This window comes from Pimephales promelas, chromosome 16, assembly GCF_988280905.1.
Source record: "Pimephales promelas chromosome 16, fPimPro1.hap1.1, whole genome shotgun sequence".
Classification (NCBI taxonomy): domain Eukaryota; kingdom Metazoa; phylum Chordata; class Actinopteri; order Cypriniformes; family Leuciscidae; genus Pimephales; species Pimephales promelas.
This window is the reverse complement of record NC_142784.1, coordinates 23,379,618-23,401,322: the sequence shown is the minus strand read 5'-3', so window position 1 is coordinate 23,401,322 and position 21,705 is coordinate 23,379,618. Positions and strand designations below refer to the sequence as shown.

At 40.7% G+C, this 21,705-nt stretch overlaps 1 protein-coding gene across 1 annotated transcript in view; it reads left to right on the top strand.

Moving 5' to 3' along the window:
- Window positions 1–21,705, top strand: part of grik4 (glutamate receptor, ionotropic, kainate 4) — a 353,328-nt gene that overhangs the window by 75,429 nt on the left and 256,194 nt on the right. The window contains exon 2 of the mRNA XM_039670727.2: window positions 7,992–8,141. The gene's annotated coding sequence lies outside the window, so the exon portion shown is untranslated. The remainder of the gene's footprint in view (window positions 1–7,991; window positions 8,142–21,705) is intronic.

The following is a 21,705-nucleotide window of genomic DNA, read 5'->3' as shown; positions in this document are numbered from 1 at the left end:
CAGGCCTTCCTGGTTATGAGCTCCCACACATTGTGGTCGCCAGGTTACAGGCCTCACCAGGCCTTCCTGGTTATGAGCTCCCACACATTGTGGTTGCTAGGTTACAGGCCTCAAAGGGGCCTTCCTGGTTATGAGTTCCCACTTTCTGTGGTGGTCAGGTTATAGGCCTCACCAGGCCTTCCTGGTGAGGAGCTCCCACACATTGTGGTTGCTAGGTTACAGGCCTCAAAGGGGCCTTCCTGGTTATGAGTTCCCATATACTGTGGTAGTCAGTTTACAGGCCTCACCCAGCCTTCCTGAATGTGGGCTCCCACATGATGCGGTAGCCAGACTACAGCCTCACCACCTTCCCTGAGCACTTTGCTCCCACTCTGTGGTCACCAGGCTTCAGGCTTCATTGGCCTTCCTGGTTGTGAGTTGTCACATGTCAGGTTGCAGGCTTCACCAGGCCTTCCTGAATGTGAAACCCCCACTTTTCGTGGTCGCTAAGTTGTAGTGGTGAGTCTTCACATGTCAGGCTGCAGGCCTCAGCGGCCTTCCTGAATGTGAGCTCCCCATGCATTGGGACTATCGGGTGTTAGGCCTTGTCAGGCCTTCCTGATTATGGGTTCCCACTTGTTGTGGCTGCCAGGTTACAGGCCTCAAGTTCGGCCTTTCTGAACTCAGAGTGAAGTACACTAACCCCTACTTCACCTATTATTGTGGTAAATCACATGACGGGATGTCTTGTGTACTTTCTAAAATCCATTTTGTATGGTAAGGGTCACGCGTGGTATGCTTCGGTCCCTTCTTATGTGGCTCAGACCCCGGTCTTCCCTTGGGTCCCACTTTAAGTGGCGTCCTGTCACTGGCTACAGGGACGCCCTTCTCTGGCTAACTTCTGGAAGAAGTAGCTTCCACTTGGTGGAGTAAGCTCCCACAGGTTGTGGTCACCAGGCTGGGTCTCACTGACCTTCCTGAGTACGAGCTCCCACCCAATGTGGTCGCCAGGTTACAGGCCTTACCAGGCCTTCCTGGTCATGAGCTCCCACACACTGTGGTCGCCAGGTTACAGGCCTCAACAGGCCTTCCTGGTTATGAGCTCCCACATATTGTGGTTGCTGGGTTACAGGCCTCACCAGGCCTTCCTGAATTCAGAGTGAAGTACACAAACCCATACTTCACCTATTATTGTGGTAAGTCACCCGACGAGATGTCCTGTGCACTTTTTAAAATCCATTTCTTATGGTGAGGGTCACGCGCAGTATGCTTCGGTCCCTTCTTATGTGGCTCAGACCCCGGTCTTTCCTCGGGTCCCACTTTAAGAGTTCTTAAGAGCTAACTTCTGGAAGTAGCTCCCACTTGGTGTGGTTTTTCAGGTACACCAGGCTGGGTCTCACTGACCTTCCTGAGTACGAGCTCCCACCGGATGTGGTCGCCAGGTTACAGGCCTCACTAGGCCTTCCTGGTTATGAGCTCCCACATACTGTGGTCGCCAGGTTACGAGCTCCCGCATACTGTGGTCGCCAGGTTACAGGCCTTACCAGGCCTTCCTGGCCATGAGCTCCCACACACTGTGGACGCCAGGTTACAGGCCTCAACAGGCCTTCCTGAATTCAGAGTGAAGTACACAAACCCATACTTCACCTATTATTGTGGTAAGTCACCTGACGAGATGTCCCTTCTTATGTGGTTCAGACTCCGGTTCTTCACTTTGGGTCCCACTGTAGATGTGTCTTTGTCGCAATACATTACGACAGGCACTTCCCTTGTTCAAGCTATCTCCCACAACTGTGGTTTTAGGTCTGATTAGACCTTTTTCGAGGTAGCCCAACATTGTGGGTCTGTCAGGTTTCTAGCCTCTGGCTTTCCTGAAGGATGAGCTTCCACATGCTGTGGTCGTTGGGTTTCAGGCCGCACAACGTACGGCCTTCCTGACATGAGCCCTCATGTATCGGAGCTCCCCACACATGGGGTCATCAGGTCTTAGGTCTCTTTGACCTTCCTGATTTTTGATCCCTCTCTTACTTCCTCAGTGCTCAAAAGCGAGCACTGGGTGGAAACTCGTGGATTGAGTGTACGATTCCCATTGGTTCGAGGTTGAGTCACACTCTCCGGAGGATCCCGTCTCTGTGATCCGAAACTCGATGGTTTCCGCCAGCTTCGCGGGCCTTCAGTTTTTGGATGCCTTTTCTAGGCAATTTCCAGAGGCTCTGTCTTGGACGGACAGGCTATGGCCAGACTGTGTGTCTTAGTACAGATCACCAGGCCAGCCTGGGGGCATTTCAGGAGGAGTGTTCTCCTGAATAGTGACTGGCTGGGGGTCTCTTTGGCCCCCTAGCCACACTCCCTAGAAGGGACCCCTTCTATTTTGAAGTTGTGGTCCTAAAGCCTTTGAGCTGGCCCTGATTTACTCACGTTATTACGTTCTGGTTTTTCTTGGTTCATTAGCTTGGGCTATGACCGGTAGGGAGTGCTGTCACTGACAGCCCGATGTAACATAGGGTGAGTGGTTTCAGTGTTTCTTGGAATTACTGGTTCTGACAGTTGTCACTGCCTTTCGGCATGCACTCCCCTCAGCATGGCGGAGTGGGTATTTCGTTCCCCATAGCGTCATTCGACGTATTGTTGAGTTCCCTTCGAAAGGGAACGTCTCAGGTTACAACTGTAACCTATGTTCCCTGAGAACAGGGAACGAGACAATACGTCTCGTTGCCATGCCTCGGGGCCTGCCTGCAACAGTCCCTTCAGACGATAGGATGTTGTCACGGTTTCAAGGCGCCCTTCTTATACATCCAGATTGACGCGCTCATCATTCAAGCTGATGATGCACGGGCTGTCGCCGGTCAACCTGATTACTGTGAGTTGATATTTGATTTCAGACACCTGTCACGCCTGAGGCGTTCCCCATAGCGTCATTCGACGTATTGTCTCGTTCCCTGTTCTCAGGGAACATAGGTTACAGTTGTAACCTGAGACGTTTTTTCTCCATTCTGTCACCTGATGGAGTTTTGTTTCCTTGCCACTGTTTCCTTGGCTTTTGGCTTGCTTAGTTGGGGACATTTAACATTCAACAACAGGGCTCCAGACTAACTTTTTTTACTAGGAGCGCTGTGGTGCCTGACTGAAAAATTTAGGAGTGCAAGCAGAACATTTAGGGCCACACCTTAAATCAGCTTGCAAAGCAATTATTCAAATTTCCCCCCAAATAACTGTTATACTGACAAATTCTTTAATAATGAATAGACTTAACATTGTGATATGCTGTTTTATTTGAAGTTCACAGGGCTTCAGACTCAAATTTGAGGGCAGCACCACCTCAAATGAGTTCTACAAAAAAAAAAAAAATCTGGTAGCACTGGGGCTGACAATAAACCACTAAGCTTAATTTAGGGTGTAGATGAAGTTAACTTTAGTTATTATCATTTATAATGTCTTAATATTAAATTAAAAATCAAAAGTAGTGGAAACATGTATATTAAGGAGTGAAAATAGCCAATAAACATCCTACTGTTTGAAAATTGAAAATGAAAATTCTGTCAGTAATTACTTACCCTCATGTTGTTCCAACCCCGTAAGACTTACGTTCATCTTCGGAACACAAATTAAGATATTTTTCATAAATCCAAGAGCTGGATCTCTCCTCCATAGGCTTCTTAAGGGATCGAAACTGGCCTGCCCAAAAGTTATGAAAGACATCGTTAAAATAGTCAGAGTGACTAAAGTGGCTCAATGTTAAGTTTATCAAGCAATGAGAATACTTTTTGTGCGCAAAATAAAAAAACAAAAATAACGGCTTTGTTCGCAACGGTTTTGTGTTGTACGTCAGACGCAGGCTCACTATTGGCCAACGCTGGTCGTTTGTGATGCGTGTGACGTACAACCTATAAGCTTTGCGCAGTTTCACTAAAGCCGTTTCTCAATACCAAGTACGCAAAGCCTATCTGAATTTGTGTCTTGTAATATAACAATTTTCTATCCATACAGACGATGCATAGCCTACTTTCAATGTATTGAAATTAATAAGGCATCTTTGAGTAAACTTCGAGTATCTTTTATATACTATAGCCGGCAGAGGAAGACGCGCGCTGTACAAACGCTTTTCAATTAGACATTTAATGTCCTGTAGATCTCGCTATATTATATACAATGGTTAAAAAGTGTACAGCGCGTGTCTTCCTCTGCTTGTAAAGTTTTGCGCTTCCGGCTATAGCAGTACGTCATCTTATACAGCAGGTGGCGATAATATTCCTAAGCAGTGAGCAGCCGGTAAAAAGGAGTAGAAAAAGAACGTCTTCATTTCAGTTCTCGCGCATGCGTTCTGGAAATCTCTTCAACTCTCGTCTCAAGGCCCACAAGGAAGTAATGGAATGTCTCGTCAAAAAATAGTCTCGTCGCTTTATAAGCTTATAGTGGAGTCACTGTAGGCACATGGAATATTTAAACATTTTCTTTAATGACTTTCTGGGCCGTCAAGATTCATTCCCTTAGGGAGCCTATGTAGCAGTGATCCACCTCTAAAATTTAATCAAAAATATCTTCATTTGTGTTCTGAAGACGAACGAAGGGGTTGGTACTGCATGGGGGTGAGTAATCAATGACTTAATTTTCATTTTTGGGTGAACTAACCCTTTAAGATTGAGCCACTGTAGTCACTTGGACTATTTTAACGATGTCTTTAATAACGTTTGGGCTGGCCAGTTTCGATCCCTTAAAGCCTAGTTCACACTACATGATTTTAAAATGTTGGGCTGAACTGTGCAGTTCACATTACATGACTTGCTCTCAGTGAAATCATGAGTGTTCAAGTTGTTTAGCTGTTCACACCACACAACACAACGTGATTGATCCACAACAGGAGGTAACTCACTACACGAGTTAACAACGCACTGCATAGAGATACAACCACGATCGGATGATAAGAGCATATCATTTGTGACTCAATGAGAGCTGTTTCAGTACTATAGTACGGTCTAAATCCTGAAAATAATCAAACAAATAACGAGTTGACAACAACACGATTCTATCTGGTCTAGAAACCATGTTTTGTAACGAAAAACCACGCAATAAAACGAACCAGAAATGACGCGAAACTACAGAGAAGAACACAACACGCGAATATGGACGTCAGACAGAAACTAGTGCTGCACACTGTTTGCTCGACGATCTGCTCTGAGAAAAAAAATGCAAAAAAGAAAAAGTAAGATTTACCTGGTGTCCTCAACCCATGCGTTGCTATGATTGGCTGTACTCATGACATCACTGAGATTGAGTCGCGCGACTGCTCGAGATATCTAGCAGGCTAGATATTTTTCTGAGCTCGGTGACCTGTCTGCGAGCTGTCTTTGATGCGTTGTTGGCTCTTTCACACTAACGGATTGGCGAGCGTTAATCGTCCGCTAATCGCCCGCGATTTGCACGCGATAACACCCTGACTTGTCGGCGACTCGGTCGACTAATCGGGCTTAAATCGGGCTTAAAATCACGTAGTGTGAACTAGGCTTAAGAAGCCTATGGAGGAGTGAGACAGCTCTCAGATTTAAAAACATGAGGGTAAGTTGTGACTGTTCGGCTGGATTGCCCTTGAGTGCCACGAGAGGGCGCTCCACTCTGTTAAGTCATCCCTGGAGTGAATACTCTCTCACCTGTTTCCATTGATCACTCTCACACCTGCATCTAATTCCACACGCAGCTCCAAACACATTAAAACCCCACTCACACTATCACCCATTTGCGAAGTCTTGTTGTGTACATCTCCGCACGTTTCTGAGTTTTCCTAGTCTTTTATCCTTGTCAGTTCTCTATCCAAGTCTAGTCTGTTCCTGTCTGCGTATTCAACCCTGTCATCTAGCCTGGTTTCTGATCCTGAGTATTGCCTTGTCTCCTATGCTGTGTTTGCTGTCTGTGACCCTTGCCTGTCTGACTACCCTGAAATAAACTCACGCTGCGTTTGGATCTACCCGTGTCTGGTTGTATCATGACTTGAATAATTGCTGACAGAATTTAGGGGGTAGGTGTGTGTGTGTAAGAGACATACGGGTGTGATCGAACAATGGAGACATACAAACATCCGTCAATTTGTACATACAGGACAACATTCAGTCTGTAAAGTGTTTACTTACTGTATATTTGTGTCCTATACTCTCATTAAAACACAGTTTTAAAAGCAAAACCCCTGTTTGAAACAGTCTGTGTGTTGTAACGTCTGTCAGAGTTTGAAGTCTGCCCAAATGAAGAATAGGAAAGACAGCGCAAACGAACTGGTATTCCACAAGTCCTTTTATAGTTGCTTTCATTCAGTTAAGCACACTCTTCACATACACGGATGTTAACAGGTTACAGAAAACACTCTGTAAAACGCTACAAATCATAGTGGAAGTAAACGCATTATAATAAAACAACTTCAATCTTTAACAATCTTCCTCTTTGCGCAAGCATTGTCACTCTCACTGAGTGTAGGCGCTCACATAACAACATCACGCATATTATGAACGCCATAGAAGAAGTCATCTTAAAGGCATGTCAACATGTCATGAACACTACTGAACACATTTTGGACATTCATCATATCGCTTTGGTTTTCAATTCCTAAAAACAGGGCACTAATCTGTATATTTGTAAGTGTATATATATATATATATATATATATATATAAGTGTATATATTTCTGTTTTGCTTTTCACTCCATTGTACTCCACAGGCGACCGCACGTACGTCCCGTTACTTTCTCATTTAGCTTAAAATGATCTGGTAATATTGTGCAGAGGCATGTTTAGAATGTCAAGGAGCATCAGATTTCTCTGTTGATGACAAGTAACAAATCCATTTAGATGCACACATGATTCACAAATAAGATGAGAATTTGACGTGTACTTCTTTTAAGGGAGTGAGATTTAAGTTTGGATGTTTCCTCTCACAACACAAAGTTGAATGGCAGACCGATAACATGCACAAAAACACAAAAAGCTAGAAAATGTCATGCGGAGGCAGTGGAGAGGGAAAAAGATTAAGCAAGGACAATTTGAAAGCAAAAGCTACATACAAATAGTAAGGAAATGAAATGATAAATTGTACTGTTATATGCTTATATGCCAGAGTCTCTCCGGATGCTAAATTTAAAATACTTTTTCTGCAACATTGATTGTGGAAGGTCATTTCAAGTAGCAGAATGAATGTATTTATGGTTATGTAATAACTCCACGTAAGTGAAAGATTTAACACGTGTGAAGCATTTGGATTGCTTGATTGCATGCCAGATCGTTTTCAGGGTGGGAATCCAATTTCAAGAGATAGTCGTGTTAGCATTTTACTCATGTCGTTCCATCCAAACCAGTATGCTGTATATTTCTTTGCAACAAAAAAGGATAAATTGAGGAATCTTTCTTTACAAATTCCAAATAGAACAGTAACGACAAAAAACCTTGGAGAGTTGCACTGTTTTTATGATACTTTATGATCATTTATTTATTATACAATATATCAGAATTTTTATTAATTTATTTTTTATTTACAAATAATATATTAATAATACTCATGTATTATACAGTATTATATATGGGTTGTATTTATGGTGCTTTTTTTTGTCCTTTTTGGAGCCTAAAAGACCGGTATACTTATCAGGTATACTTAATAAGCGCTCAAGCCTTTCAAAGAATACTCCTTTGGTCATAAGGGCAGAAAGATTCATTCGGTAGTGGACTTTGTTTTCAAGCACTCAAGTTACTCGCACATGCACTGTTGCACACACAATTCACACGGACAAATTCGCAAAATAGACTCTAACAGTGTTTGCGGACGTCCACTGATGACGAAAATGTAGTCAAAATGACTGCGATATGGCAGAAGTGTACTTTGGGCTTAACAGTCCCTGCTTAATTGCTGTGAAATGATAAGAGCTTTGTAAGATTCATATTGACATTTTCCTTTTTTGTTGAACTTTCCCTTGTGATGCACACCAACAGGTGGAGATACTTCAAATGCATATATACCTGATTTCCTGTCTCTTCCAACAGGTCCATCCCTCAGAGTTTGCTGGGTTAAGGTGGCGAGTGGACTGGACTCTGTGATGTGGACTACTGCTCTGGATCTGAGTGCCCACTACTAGACCATCAACTTCCTGCACCTCAAGATGGATTAGAGCTTCACGCCTCCGGAGATCAAAGGTATGAGATGTATAGTAATGAGATTCAACTCCGCTCCCTCCAATCAGACTTGCTGTAGTGTGGATGCCCTGTTCTTGTTTGTCTTGAATGCACCGTGGATGACTATTACTGTCCGTTGAATATTTATGAATGTGCCGGAGAGGTGAAGGAGTGTTTAATGTGCTTAATTGTACTACAGACATTACATTTTTCTAGGCCCCCGAAACAATGATGGACTGCAAACTACGCTTGTCTGCTTTAGCACTTAGCTTTTTGTTTGGAAACCTGCCATGTTGTGCACACAGAGCCATATGAGCTGGCCAGAATTATTGTGATTATAAATGTAGCACAGATTTATTGCTCGAGGTGAAAGAAAAAGAGAGAGGAGAACAAAGCTGCCTTGAGTCACAAAGTTCTCCAGTAACCATGGCAGCTAGTTTTTTTTGACATGCATATAGCTGTCAGAACGTTTATTTGTGTCTCTTATTTTCAATTATGTTTCGTATGTGTACCTAATACATACTTAATTCACCATTAAAATGCTGAACAGAACCCTTACAAGATAAATCAAGATAAGATAAAAGATAAAAACTTTTTAAACACATATCAGCGGCTTGAAAATGAGGTTTAGGAGATTGTTGGTGTTGTACAAAAGGGGGTTATTGGACAAGTCAGTGATTCTTTGGAAAAAGGAGCTCACAGAGGGAATATGAGAGAAGGGCCGGGATCATTACGTGGCCTCGCGTACGTCCCGCTGTTCTCAGTAAAGAGAGCTCGTATGTGCCATGTTCACACTTACAGTGATTGTATCTGAGTGGCTGTGTTTTTGGTCGCACAACTGATCTTTCTTTCTTTTTATTTATTTTTTATTATCCTGCATGGGTTGATATTGAATATTTAATTTAATTTTACATTTAGATTACCTTGCACCATCTTGGGCTCTTCTTCATCATTTCCATCTTCATCATTTAATCACCCTCAGGTTGTTCTAAAGCTGTATTCCTTTCTGTCTTCTCTGGAACACAAAAAAGATGAAGGATAAAGTTCCAATACGAAGTTTACATTTACATTTATTCATTTAGCTGACGCTTTTACCCAAAGCGACTTACAATTGCAATATACTATGTCAGAGGTCGCACGCCTCTGGAGCAACCAGGGGTTAAGTGTCTTGCTCAGGACACATTGGTGTCTCACAGTGGATTCTATCCCGGGTCTCTCACACCAAAAGCATGTCTTAGCCACTGTGCCTTCACCACCCCATGTGATAAGTGTGATAAGAATAATTAATGAAAATAAAAAATAAAAAAAGTTTAGTGAGAATTAAGAATAAAAAAGTTTAATGAGAATAATACAAATAGCAGCCACACAGGCAGGGCAACACACACTAAATGCAACGGTGACCGGACAAACACTGAGTGAACCAGATGAACTTAAATACACATGGTGACTAAATAAAATCTGAACAGCTGTGATGATAGTGTCCATTTTTGGTGGAAAATTAAAAAAAAAAAAAGTAAGTCACAAAGTAACCCATGTGACTAGAGAATACAAACTAAAAGTTCATGAAAACTAAACAAACTGAACATAACTGTGACAGTTGGTAACCAAACAGTTTTGGTTAACATTTGGCTCATTGCTTCTAATACCTTTTAAAAACACTTTACAATAAGGTTTCATTTGTCAACTTTAGCTAACTACATTAGATAACATGAACTAACAATGAAAATTACCTAACATAAACAAAAATGCTGCAATGCTATAAAACATATGTGTATTTAGCTAACGCATTAACAAATGAGACCTTGTAAAGTATTAGCCTAATATCTTTTATGTTCCACAGAAGACAAAAAGGCCTACAGGTACGAGTTTGGACACGAGGGTGAGTAAATGATAACAGATTTATAATTTTTGGCTGAATTATCCCTTTAAGAATGTTACAGGTAACATTGGACAACATGCATTTTCATGTTACACTCCAATTAGTAGTCATCACATAACTGCTCATTTGCATATTCTTTTCTTATCTTTGATACCGTGCTGCTACATCACCATCACGTCACTCATGTTGCATAAAACTGGCAATACTTCTTGAAACTTAATGATTTGCTGACATATTTAGAGCTCCAACAGTGATGTGATGCATTGTTTCACTACTGCCTGGAATGGACTGCTATACTGTAGCTATTGCGGCCTGCTCTTTGAGTAAATGTCATTATTGGATATAACTTTCGAAAATGCATCGTTAGCTAGTAATGGCAGCACCTCATAAAGTAGTGCCAAGGCAAAACATAATTGGCTTCTCACTTGAGAAAGCTGGTCAACCCTTGCAAGACTGGAAAATAATTGCTGCCTTGCGGCTTCCAATGCAACTAACTGCTTCCTTGTCTGTTTAAATGGTTACTTCAATTTGTTAATTTTTTATCTGACACATAAGTCACGTAATAAACTATATATATTGTCTTAATAGTTACAACTACAAAACAATTGTTCTCAGCTGTTGAAGCAAATGGGTTTTATGGGCCTGTTTACACCCGGTAACATTGGCGTCTCAAATGTATCTCCTGTGACTGGTTGTAAGGGATTTTGAGGGGAAGGTCTCTGATTTATTTTTATTTTTATAAAGCTGCATTTATCTATCTAAATTTTAGTGCTGTCCTCGTGTGATCCGACTGTCCTCGGAAAACAAATGTTATTGTAAATTGGGTTCTATGCCATTAATGCTTTTTTCTTTTTTTTTCTTTTTTTTAGCATTCGTGTCTTTTCTCTCTAGCTTGTCCACACTGGGCTGATTCTGTTTCGCTCTGTTTTCATGCGGCTTCTTGCGCTGATGCAATAAACATGTTTGTGTGTCAGTATTCATGACCATTGTCTCCCTCGCAGCCACAGTTTCCCTTCGCCTTCACTTCCAGTCTGCACACCTGAAAGCTTCAGATAAGCCTCACTGATGCTTGTCTGCTCAGAAGCAGATTACTTTGTAAACTGCTGGCACAGTGGAGAGGAAACAAGGGAAGGGAGGGAGGACTCGGCTGACCTAAGCCGGGTAAACGACTGCTAGACTCTGGTTAAAGTGTTGTAGTGTTGGTGAGCGGAGCGCTGGGTATGTTTGCGATGCCCTATGTGGCCCGATAGTGACTGACTCTTCTTGAATGCTGTAAAATCAGCTCTTTTACTGCTGCCATCACACCTTTCCACAGCTGTTGGCTCCTTATGCCCCAAAGGGGTGAGCTTTGTTTTTAGATCATTAAAGGTGAGAGAAAAAAAAAGGAAAAAAAAAGCTCCATAATCTAGTGAATTGCCTTGCCGCCTACCGCCAAAATATTGCACCTAAACTTAACTAGATTTAGTTTAAATAAACTTTGTTTTTAAGCTAACATCATAATGCATCCTAAATATGTACCGAAAATGTTTTTTCCCTCACCAGCACTCTCTATTCGAGAGTCCACTACTCTCTGTTCTGCATACACAGAATACACAATGCTGTCTTACAATTGGGCTAAAATGACGTGTCTTAGGCATCATAATTAAAAAAGGTAACATTTACTGAATTTACTGAATTAAAAATTACTGAATAATGTCAGATAGTAATCTTTAAAAAAATATATATAAATAAAATTATAATAAAAAAGAACACTTTCATTCAGCCAGGATGCATTAAATTGATCAAAAGTGATTGTAAAGACATTTATAATGTTACAAAATATATCTGTTTCAAATAAATGCTGTTCTTTCTTTGCCATTGCAGGAATAAACTACATTTTGAAATATACTAAAATAGAAAGCTGTTGTTTTAAATTGCAATAATATTTTACAATATTAATTATTAAACAAGCAATTTGTTGGAAAAAATATTGTAAAAAGTGCTGCGCTAATACATTTGAATTGACCTGAAAATTTTGCCTTTTTGGGGATTTATACATTACTATAATATTGTGCACAAAAAAAAAAATCTGTCTACATTTTCGGCTATGTTGCCTTTTTTAAGTTGCACTCTAGGATTTGTAACAAAAGCCAGTGTTCGTTGTGTGCATGTGACACAAATTATTACTTTGAGGTTCTGCTAAAGTTTCTCTTGGGCCGCCTTCTGGCTTTCATCATGACTTGGGCTGCACTCCGGCTTTCATCATCACTGCATCAGTTGGGGCATATTGGTATTCAGCACGATTTGCTCTTGTTTGAACAGCAATGTGTGCTAAGTTGTTCCAATATTTGTCTTTCTAGTTTTGAGAATGTCCAGCTGTTTTGCGGTACCAGAGGAATACAAAACCGTATCTGAGGGCAGACCCATTCATGTTTTTCACACATCGATGGAGAAATTAAATTATTGGGTATGTTGTTGGTGTCTTTTGCATAAGAAATATTCACTCACCTAAAGGATTATTAGGAACACCTGTTGAATTTCTCATTAATGCAATTATCTAATCAACCAATCACATGGCAGTTGCTTTAATGTATTTAGGGGTGTGGTCCTGGTCAAGACAAACTCCTGAACTCCAAACTGAATGTCATAATGGGAAAAATGTAAGCAATTTTGAGTGTGGCATGACATTTGGTGCCTGTTGGTGCCAGATATTTGGTGGCCGGTCTGAGTATTTCACTATCTGCTCAGTTACTGGGATTTTCACGCACAACCATTTCTAGGGTTTACAAAGAATGGTGTGAAAAGGGAAAAACATCCAGTATGTGGCAGTCCTGTGGGTGAAAATGCCTTTTTGATGCTAGAGGTCAGGGAGAACGGGCCGACTGATTCAAGCTGATTGAAGAGCAAATTTGACTAAAATAACCACTCGTTACAACCGAGGTATGCAGTAAAGCATTTGTGAAGCCACAACACGCACAACCTTGAGGCGGATGGGCTACAATAGCTGAAGACCCCAACGGTTACCACTAATTTCCACTACAAAAAGGAAAAAGAGGCTACAATTTGCAAGAGCTCACCAAAATTGGACAGTTGAAGATTGGAAAAATATTGCCTAGTCTGATGAGTCTCAATTTCTGTTGAGACATTCAGATGGTAGAGTCAGAATTTGGTGTAAACAGAATGAGAACATGGATCCATCATTCCTTGTTACCACTGTGCAGGCTGGTGGTGGTTTAATGGTGTGGGGATGTTTTCTTTGCACACTTTAGGCCCCTTAGTGCCAATTGGGCATCGTTTAAATGCCATGGCATACATGAGCATTGTTTCTGACCATGTCCATCCCTTTATGGCCACCATGAACCCATCCTCTGATGGCTACTTACCAGCAGGATAATGCACCATGTCACAAAGCTTGAATCATTTCAAATTGGTTTCTTGAACATGACAATGAGTTCACGGTACTAAAATGGCCCCCACAGTCACCAGCACCTTGTTGAATCAATGCCATGTAGAATTAAGGCAGTGCTGAAGGCGAAAGGGGATCAAACACAGTATTAGTATGGTGTTCCTAATAATCCTTTAGGTGAGTGTATTGTCCTAGTCAGCCATGCGTGTTAGTGTGGTTATGTGAGGATAAGGTAGATTCACTTACAGCTGTTCATGCAGACAGCGCTCTCTAACACATTGTGTATGCGTTTTGAATGCAGAAAGACCCCTTTGCAATAAGCACAGATCCTGAACGGAACCTTCACCTCTAGCTGCTCAAAGGACAAATTGATACATGTACAGCACTTCAGTGATATTCAGGTGCTGTTTAAGAATTCAGTATCCTAAAATGTTGGAATTCAAGACCTTATCTGCCTCTTCTGCCGCCTTTGAACGAGAGAGAGAATGTGGATTTTTGAAAGTGAATACATTGTGCTGAGGGATCCCAAGGCTCAATCTATGAAAATTGTGTAACTGAATATGTTAACCTTATAGTAAAGCAACAAAAGGAAAGGGTTACATTCTTCCTCAGAGATTAAACTCCTGTGGAAATACGAAATATTTTTTTTAAATATATTTTTACTATGAAATGTATATGACAGTCATCAGTGTATGTATGTACTATATATATACACACACACACACACACACACACACACACACACACACACACACACACACACACACACACACACACACACAATATATATATATATATATATATATATATATATATATACACACACACACACATTTATTTTTCACACAGTATGTTCTAGATCTTTATGCATTTATGAAAGGGGTCATCAGATGCAAAATTCACTTTTATATAATGTTTGCATATGAATGTGTCTTTGTAATGTGTGTACAAAACCACCATACACTGGAAAAAATCCATTAACTCCTTTTATTTAATCCTCAAAAAGCCTAAACACTCAATAATCAAGCCATTTGGATTTTTCTGAGCACTATGATGTCATGATTTTCTGAGCACTATCATGCTCATGCTCTGCCCACGACCACTGACGGATTGTCCCGTATTAGCATATTTCTGCCCTCAGCCATTCGACACCCCCCATGAAAGAGAGGGGTGGGGTGAGCAGTTGCTCATTATCATTTAAAAAGTCATGCTCTGAAACGGATCGCTCTGTTTTTGGTAAAAAGGGTGTTGTTTGAGAAATTTTAACCAAAGTATGTTACAAACTTTACATTAACACCCTAAAGAATCATACCAACATGTGGAAAATGGGCATCTGATGACTCCTTTAAGAAAAGCACTTCTTGTATATTTTGATAAAGGGATTTCTCACATGGGGATTATCAAACAGTATTTAGGTGACCTGAAAAATATCTATAGAACTAAACTCTATTATGAATGTGAAATGCACTTGAATTGATTAAAGAGTGTAATATGAGGTATTTTTTGGTTTGGACTGGAAACAGAGTTCTTCTTGTATGGATATTACTACAGATTTAGAAGCAGAGTTGGCGATGAGGCCAGCTGTGTTGTTATGGCCTGGTGCTATAGTGCCGATCCTGAGGGTCTTAGTTGGCAGTGCCAGTGTACAGTGAAGTTTGGCACTGCTGGTTCGGTGTCGCCTTTGTCATTCATTTCCAATTGGTTGAAGCCTTTCTCTCTAGATAGAAGTCCTAAATGGTATAGCATATGTGTGGTGAGAAGCAGCAGGCTGGAGAAAGAGTTGTTTAATCAATTGTGCATCTAATTGTTTTATGCACAGAAACACATTAAGCTCAGAACTCTTAATTGAATAATGGATGTCCCTGCTTCACTGCAGCTATTTCACCGCCGCTCAAATCAGCTTTCGGTTAGCTAGACAACGCAATTTGAACTCATCTCCTGCCTTTGTGTTTTACCTGTTCTCTGCTGCGATCCAGAGCTGAGCTGTGTTAAGAAAGTCCGCCATAAGCCGAGGCCACGTGAGTGACAGACTCTTATCGGCGGGCAAGCTGGCTGATGAGAGTTCAGTGAGGGTCAGCGTGAATTAAAGAGCACCTAATTAAAATGTCCCGAGTACAAGCCCGCCGCTGCTTCGTTTATCTCCTCACACAGCCGCTGACGGAGATATGTGCTACAAATAAAGGAGGGCCGCAGTATAAATTCCAAGTTCAACAGCATCTGATAGCCAATGCATTGAACTCCATCTACCGTTTGTGTGTTTCTGTCTTGAATAATGCTGAAGTCTCATTGTCCACTGCTATGACCTTTACCCCCTCCGTCTTATTCACAGGATGGGTGAGAACTGTGTTTTCGAGTGTTGTATCCCTTAGAGTCTTAGAAATGATTAGCCTTCTCAGGGCTCTAGACTGCAACCAAAATTATGATTCTTTTTTTTACACGTTAAACGCGGAAGGGGCTTAGCAATGAATCCGGAATGTGTGGAAGGCCAATGAGCGTGAGAAGAAAAGGGAATGGCCACTGTAAGTGGCTAATGTGTGGAGGGAGAGGGCCCGGAAGGAGACGGAGACAACTTGCTTTATAGCCATAGGGTCTGAGCAATCATGAGCAAGCGAACTATTGACTCGTTCTTCCGACTTGCGGCTAGTGTGCCAGTTAAATTCACTTGCTGGCTTCCCAAATAATTCATAACAACAGCCATAATCAAAAAAAAAAAAAAAATAACATGAACAAAACGAATACTTGTATACACTGTTCAATGTGAGTGCCAAATCCTTGAACATGACCTGTCATTTACGGCGTCATCAACCGGGAGTTCATAGCGCACGAGCGCAGTCGAGACCTGAACTGCAGACGTTACCATCTGTGTTTAAACTAAACTCATTTTAGTTTTGCCAATGTAAACATTCAAGAGCAAGACGCGAAAGAGAACTCGCGTGTAGAAGATTTGTGCGCGTGTGCAGGTGTGTATGGGGTGAGCTAAACAAGATAATGAGACACAGGTGAATGTGATAATGGATGAAGAGTCCGGGCAGTGAGTAATGGGAGATGTAGTTTGTGAGGGAATGACAATAGTCTAATGTGGAGTGCCCTCTGGTGGCTCTCAAGGGCACCCCAGCTGGTGACCATTACAGCAGGACTGTAATATGAAGAGTGTGCTACATCTTTAACAACAGTGAATAGCACATAACAGGCACAGTAGCTGTATAAACATACCTATCGGTTCAATATGTATCACATTACTTTCCAAATGTATCCCCTTTGGCAGCATTTCTGCCAAAATGAAAAAGCTTGATGTTTTATCGTTTGGAAATGAAGATATTACGAAACATCGGTGTTGTAATTTTACAGTTGTACTACTGTAAACCATTTAAATAGTCTTTTATTTACAAGGAATGTACGAATTTTCTCCCAGTTGACTTGGCTAAATTAGCATGCTAGCTGTTTATAGAAACAGTAGTTGTTTGGGGAACTTTCTGCGATCACTTTTTGACATTTACCATTGATTTTGGATCTTTACACACACCGCAAGTGAGCTGATGGTTGTTTCTTGTAAAAATTTTGCTTCTATGAGAGTTCTGTCTCATATCATGCTGTCATTACAAGTCTCTATAAGGCAGTTGTTGGTAGTGAGGAGGGAGGAATGAGTCAGTCTAGAATGGGTGGTCCAATGTGATGTGAGGACTGCTAGAAAGAGTAATGAAACTCAGCCAAGCAGAGGGATCTAATCGATGAAGAATTTGGCCAGTAGAGGCATCAGTGAGCAACCGTTCATTTGAACACATCCAGTACAAGTATGTCCCTCTCTTTCCTTGATGTTTTTTTTCTAATTTCTTTTAACTTTCATTTTGTTTTTATCTTTCATAAAAATGATTTAAAACTATTAAAAAATACTGCATTATTCATGCCAGGCCAGTAGTTGTCAAGTTCACTTTGTAAAGAAAAACGAAGGGCCTATAGACTAAACAGGCAATGTGCATAACATCACCATTTTCACAAATTCACGTTTTTGTAGTTTACACACAGACATCGTTTTCAAAAACTCAGAAGGTTTGTGTTTTTAGGTCCCCAAAACGTTGTTGTCATGTACAGTAAATGAACGGCCAAAAAGCATAAAATGTATTTAGTTGAAAACTGTGTCGTGTAATTGCCCCTGAAAAACACTCCAAACTGCCATGGCAACCTCCCACAACCCCCTCGCATCATGGCACCGGGTTTTTCAGGGAACCGAGTGACCGTCTGGCACTCCAAGGGCACAAATGGATGGCTCTAATTTTACTGTGAACAAACTATCTCAGGCCTCAAATAGATCATTTTACATCCCCTCTTAAAGTATGATTACCTGCCACTTGCTTCAGAAATCCATAAATCTGGATTTGTTCCATTGCATTATGACTTGGCCGGTGTCCGAAGAGGGGTGTATCACAAAGCCAGAGGCGACAGGTGCAATAGCTCACGGAAGACAGGCCATGAAGTGAAGAAATGAAAGCGCCATTTCCCACAGCAGATGATCAGTCGTCAATGAGTTTACTGCATCCTGATGCTCCAGCCCTTCCCTCTACTTTACATGCAACTCCAGCATCTCTTTTTACACTTCTTAATAGTACACTAGCAAGGGCGAAAGATGATCAAGTTCCGATGTATTGCTCCCCCTCCTCAGACTGCGTCTGTTTTTTGTTTAAACACAATATTAGATTCTCATTTTCTTAAGCTGAGCCCACAACTCCTTCCTTAACTGCTGTTAATGACTCGCATAAGAAATCTCGACGTGCAAAATGAAACCCCACACACTCGTGTTCTTCACCCACCCTTTCACCCCGGCACTCGGCGAAAGCTCATAACATGCATGACTTCTGTGGAGCCAAAATACATTTTCCTCATTTTCAACCGAAACGTCCCTCCCTATCTTGGCTGCGATGATCAAATACCTTTATGTCTTCCATATTCTTTCGTTCACATTATCAAATTGAGTAAGTCAATCTAATAGGCACATGGGGAAGTGTGGTGACACTGCAATCAGATTAGAGGCGCAGCAGGGAGTGGAACCGGAGAATCTAATATTGCTTTGTTTGGAGCGTTCAAGGCCCGGGTAATGCATCTCTCAGAGACCCGTGGCCCAAATGAGAGACGTGCCAGCCTGCAGAGCTCCTTGGAGGAGAAATGTTCTGCTTAACACGGAATGTAAGACGTATCCTGCATATATGCCATGTCAGTATTGGTCTGTTGGGAAAGACAGTTCATTACGGCAGATTCAGATTTATTATGTTATTAACATGTAGCATGTAGGAGGCCATATTATAGGGCTGAGCTTTTTCACCCTTTAGTATTAGAGTCATAAAATTAGACAATTTCATAATGCAGAAATATCATTTTATGCTGTATTTTTTTTTTTCGACAGTACTGCTACTAAGCTACATAAAGACATCTGTCGCTTCATTGAAAATAATGATGTGGCTTTTATCTCTTTTTCTGTGTTTGTTGGAAGACCATCTTTGGTTATTGCTACGTCTCCTGCTATTTGAAACATTTATACATCCTGTCATGGTTCCTCCTCTACACCCCTAGACACGAGGCCCTGGTTTTGCTGGGATGTACTAAAATGTACTGCCATAGGGAAATTTTTTTTTAGATAAATGGTAAAATATAGTTTAGTGGTCATCATACTGCAAAATATTTAATTGCAGAATTTCTGCGATTGACCAGTCATAATTGTGTATTCCAAGGAGCTGTGCAATTATCCGAAATATTTAAAGGATCTTGCTTTTGGATTAATCCAAATCTATTAATCTTTTATCCTCTGTAGTGCACCATCTCTCCTCATTGAGTGTGTGAGAGAGAAACGGAGCGAAATGTCCGAGTGGAAAGACCTGTGTTGTGTTTGGCTGAGGTGGCATGAGGCCTGCCATCATATTTGGCTTAACTTTTCTTTATCTACGCAGTGGCACTTGCATTAATCATAGCAGGGTCTGAGACTCAGTCCACATGCCATAGTATTTTAGGGCCAGGAGACACTGAGAGAGATAGTTGGCCATCCAACCATCCAGCCGAACAGATTGAGAAACCAACAGACAACAGCAGCCAGAGCAAACAGGAGGAGAGCTCCGGTGGGAATTTGGGACAGTGAGGGGCGAGCTCAGACCCGCAGTGCATCTGTGTACTCCGCTGCTCTAGATTAGTTTAGAGGCAGATCACTTGGATAGAGTTGAATGCTCTGAAATGCTGAAGCTCCGGGTGTGCTGCAGGAAATGGCCCTGCTGTTAGTAGCAATTCAGTGACCCCACAGTGAACATCTCTGTTGTGATGGATAGAGTGAAATTTAGCCCTGTCTACACTTATATTTTAAAAGCATTGTAACAGTACACGTGGTGTACTGTATGTCTGAGGAAAGCGATTCATTTTATTTACTCATTGATTGGTTGTCTCAGCATTCTTTTTACTGACATCTGATACATATTATGTACACTGTAAAATTGTACACTGCAAAAAGATTTTTCAATGTTGTAAATAACGATTATTGGAATATGTTGTTCATGAAAATACTATTTCAGTCTTTCTACTAAACTTAATGTTTAATTCAATGTGTTACTTGGCATTTCTTTATAAATGTGAGATTTGCTAGCAAATTTTTGTGTGAGAATTCTCGGTCCAATTCATCATAAAAAGCCTTTTTTTCTGAATAAGAAACGTCCGGTTCACAAGCTAATTACTCTAATTACAGTTATTTTAATGAATCATTCAAAAAGATTCACAAACATTTACCAGTTTGATTCAATTCGATAGGCTAAACTGAATTACAGAATCTGTGAGTTGCTGATTGTTTCTGACTACTTATGAAACTGAATTACACATTAACTTTTTTTGTCCATCTAGAAATGAAGCAAGTTTTGCGTGTAAGATTTGTGAAACTTGAATCAGTATCATAACTGACTGGTCATAATACATTTAGCTGGTTTATTATTGTAGTATTTCTTGGTCAGGTGGTCTCTTCCTGTCTAAGTAACCAGAATAAGTTGCAACGAGGATCATACCTCAAAATCGGGATATGTGAGACTTATTGGTTGATCACTGCGTAGTTACTTCTTCAATCCATATGAGGGAGAATAGCTTTGATCCTTTATAGCCTACTGCTCCTTTTTTGCCATATGATATTTCCTAGCACAAATTGACAGTTTACCTTAATATGCTTTTCTAAACGATAAAAGAATACAAAAATATTAGTTTCTTTGAAATGTAGGCTATTGCTATGCTTGGTAATGTTATTATTTTTATATTGAATTTGAAAATCTTGTACCTTTTATAATTACTTCCATTTGCTGCTGTGTTTTTTTTTTTTTTGTTATTCTGAAAGTGATTAATCTTAAAAGAATGAACAGTGTTTGTTGGAAGGAAGTGTGGAGAAGATTATGCCCTCTCATTCAAGTGATGAATGCTTCCTGGCAAAGCATCTTTCTTTTTGGAATGTGGAACAAGTGAAGTGATTGCAAGGTTCACTGGAAACATGCTTTGTATTAATTCATATTCTATAGAATGTGCTCAGAGCTCACTTCTTTCACCAGGCACTGCAAGAACAATGGCCCATTCTTGAATACATGCCCGGTTACAACTTTTTCTAAATTATAGTTGTTGAATCTGAGTGAATATACTGTAATAGTTCTTATTTAAATGAATCATGCACAATTCATAAAAGTAAATGATGTATAAATGCAGTCACAATATGGGATGAATTCCAAAGCACAGCAGATACATCATATGTATATAAGTTTTATATCATATTTTCTCACTTTTTGTAACCCTTACAAGTGCACATAATGAGGTCTGTCTTTTGTCCCTGGAACATTCGTTTAAAAAATCAGCCACATAAGGGATGTCCGAGGAAATGAATGCTGCATTATTTATATGCTACGGCGCTGAATTTATGATACAGTAACACGGTCACACAGTCATCTTTTGTCTTCCTTAATTCCTGACTGTCATATGGAGCCCTATAATAGATATGTTGAAGCAGAAGTCTCCCTATGGCAATGTATACTCTTCTTTTATAGGTGCTGAGAAGCTACAAGGATATCACATTGCAAAGATGTGCAATTATTTTATGGGTTGCTTCCTCCTGCCAGGAACTAGCAGCATCTGGCCATGTCAGCACTTCTGTGTTCTCTTAGACATAAAACGGCCTGAACTTTATGCCTTGAACCGGAAGCTGGTTTGCTAGGTTACACGCCTTTCCTTTCAAGTTCATTTCTATTCTTTTTAATGCTGATTTAAAGTAGTATTTTCAATTTCAGAACTTACTTTGAAGCTTATCGCTGGAGAAGTGTCTCTGTTAA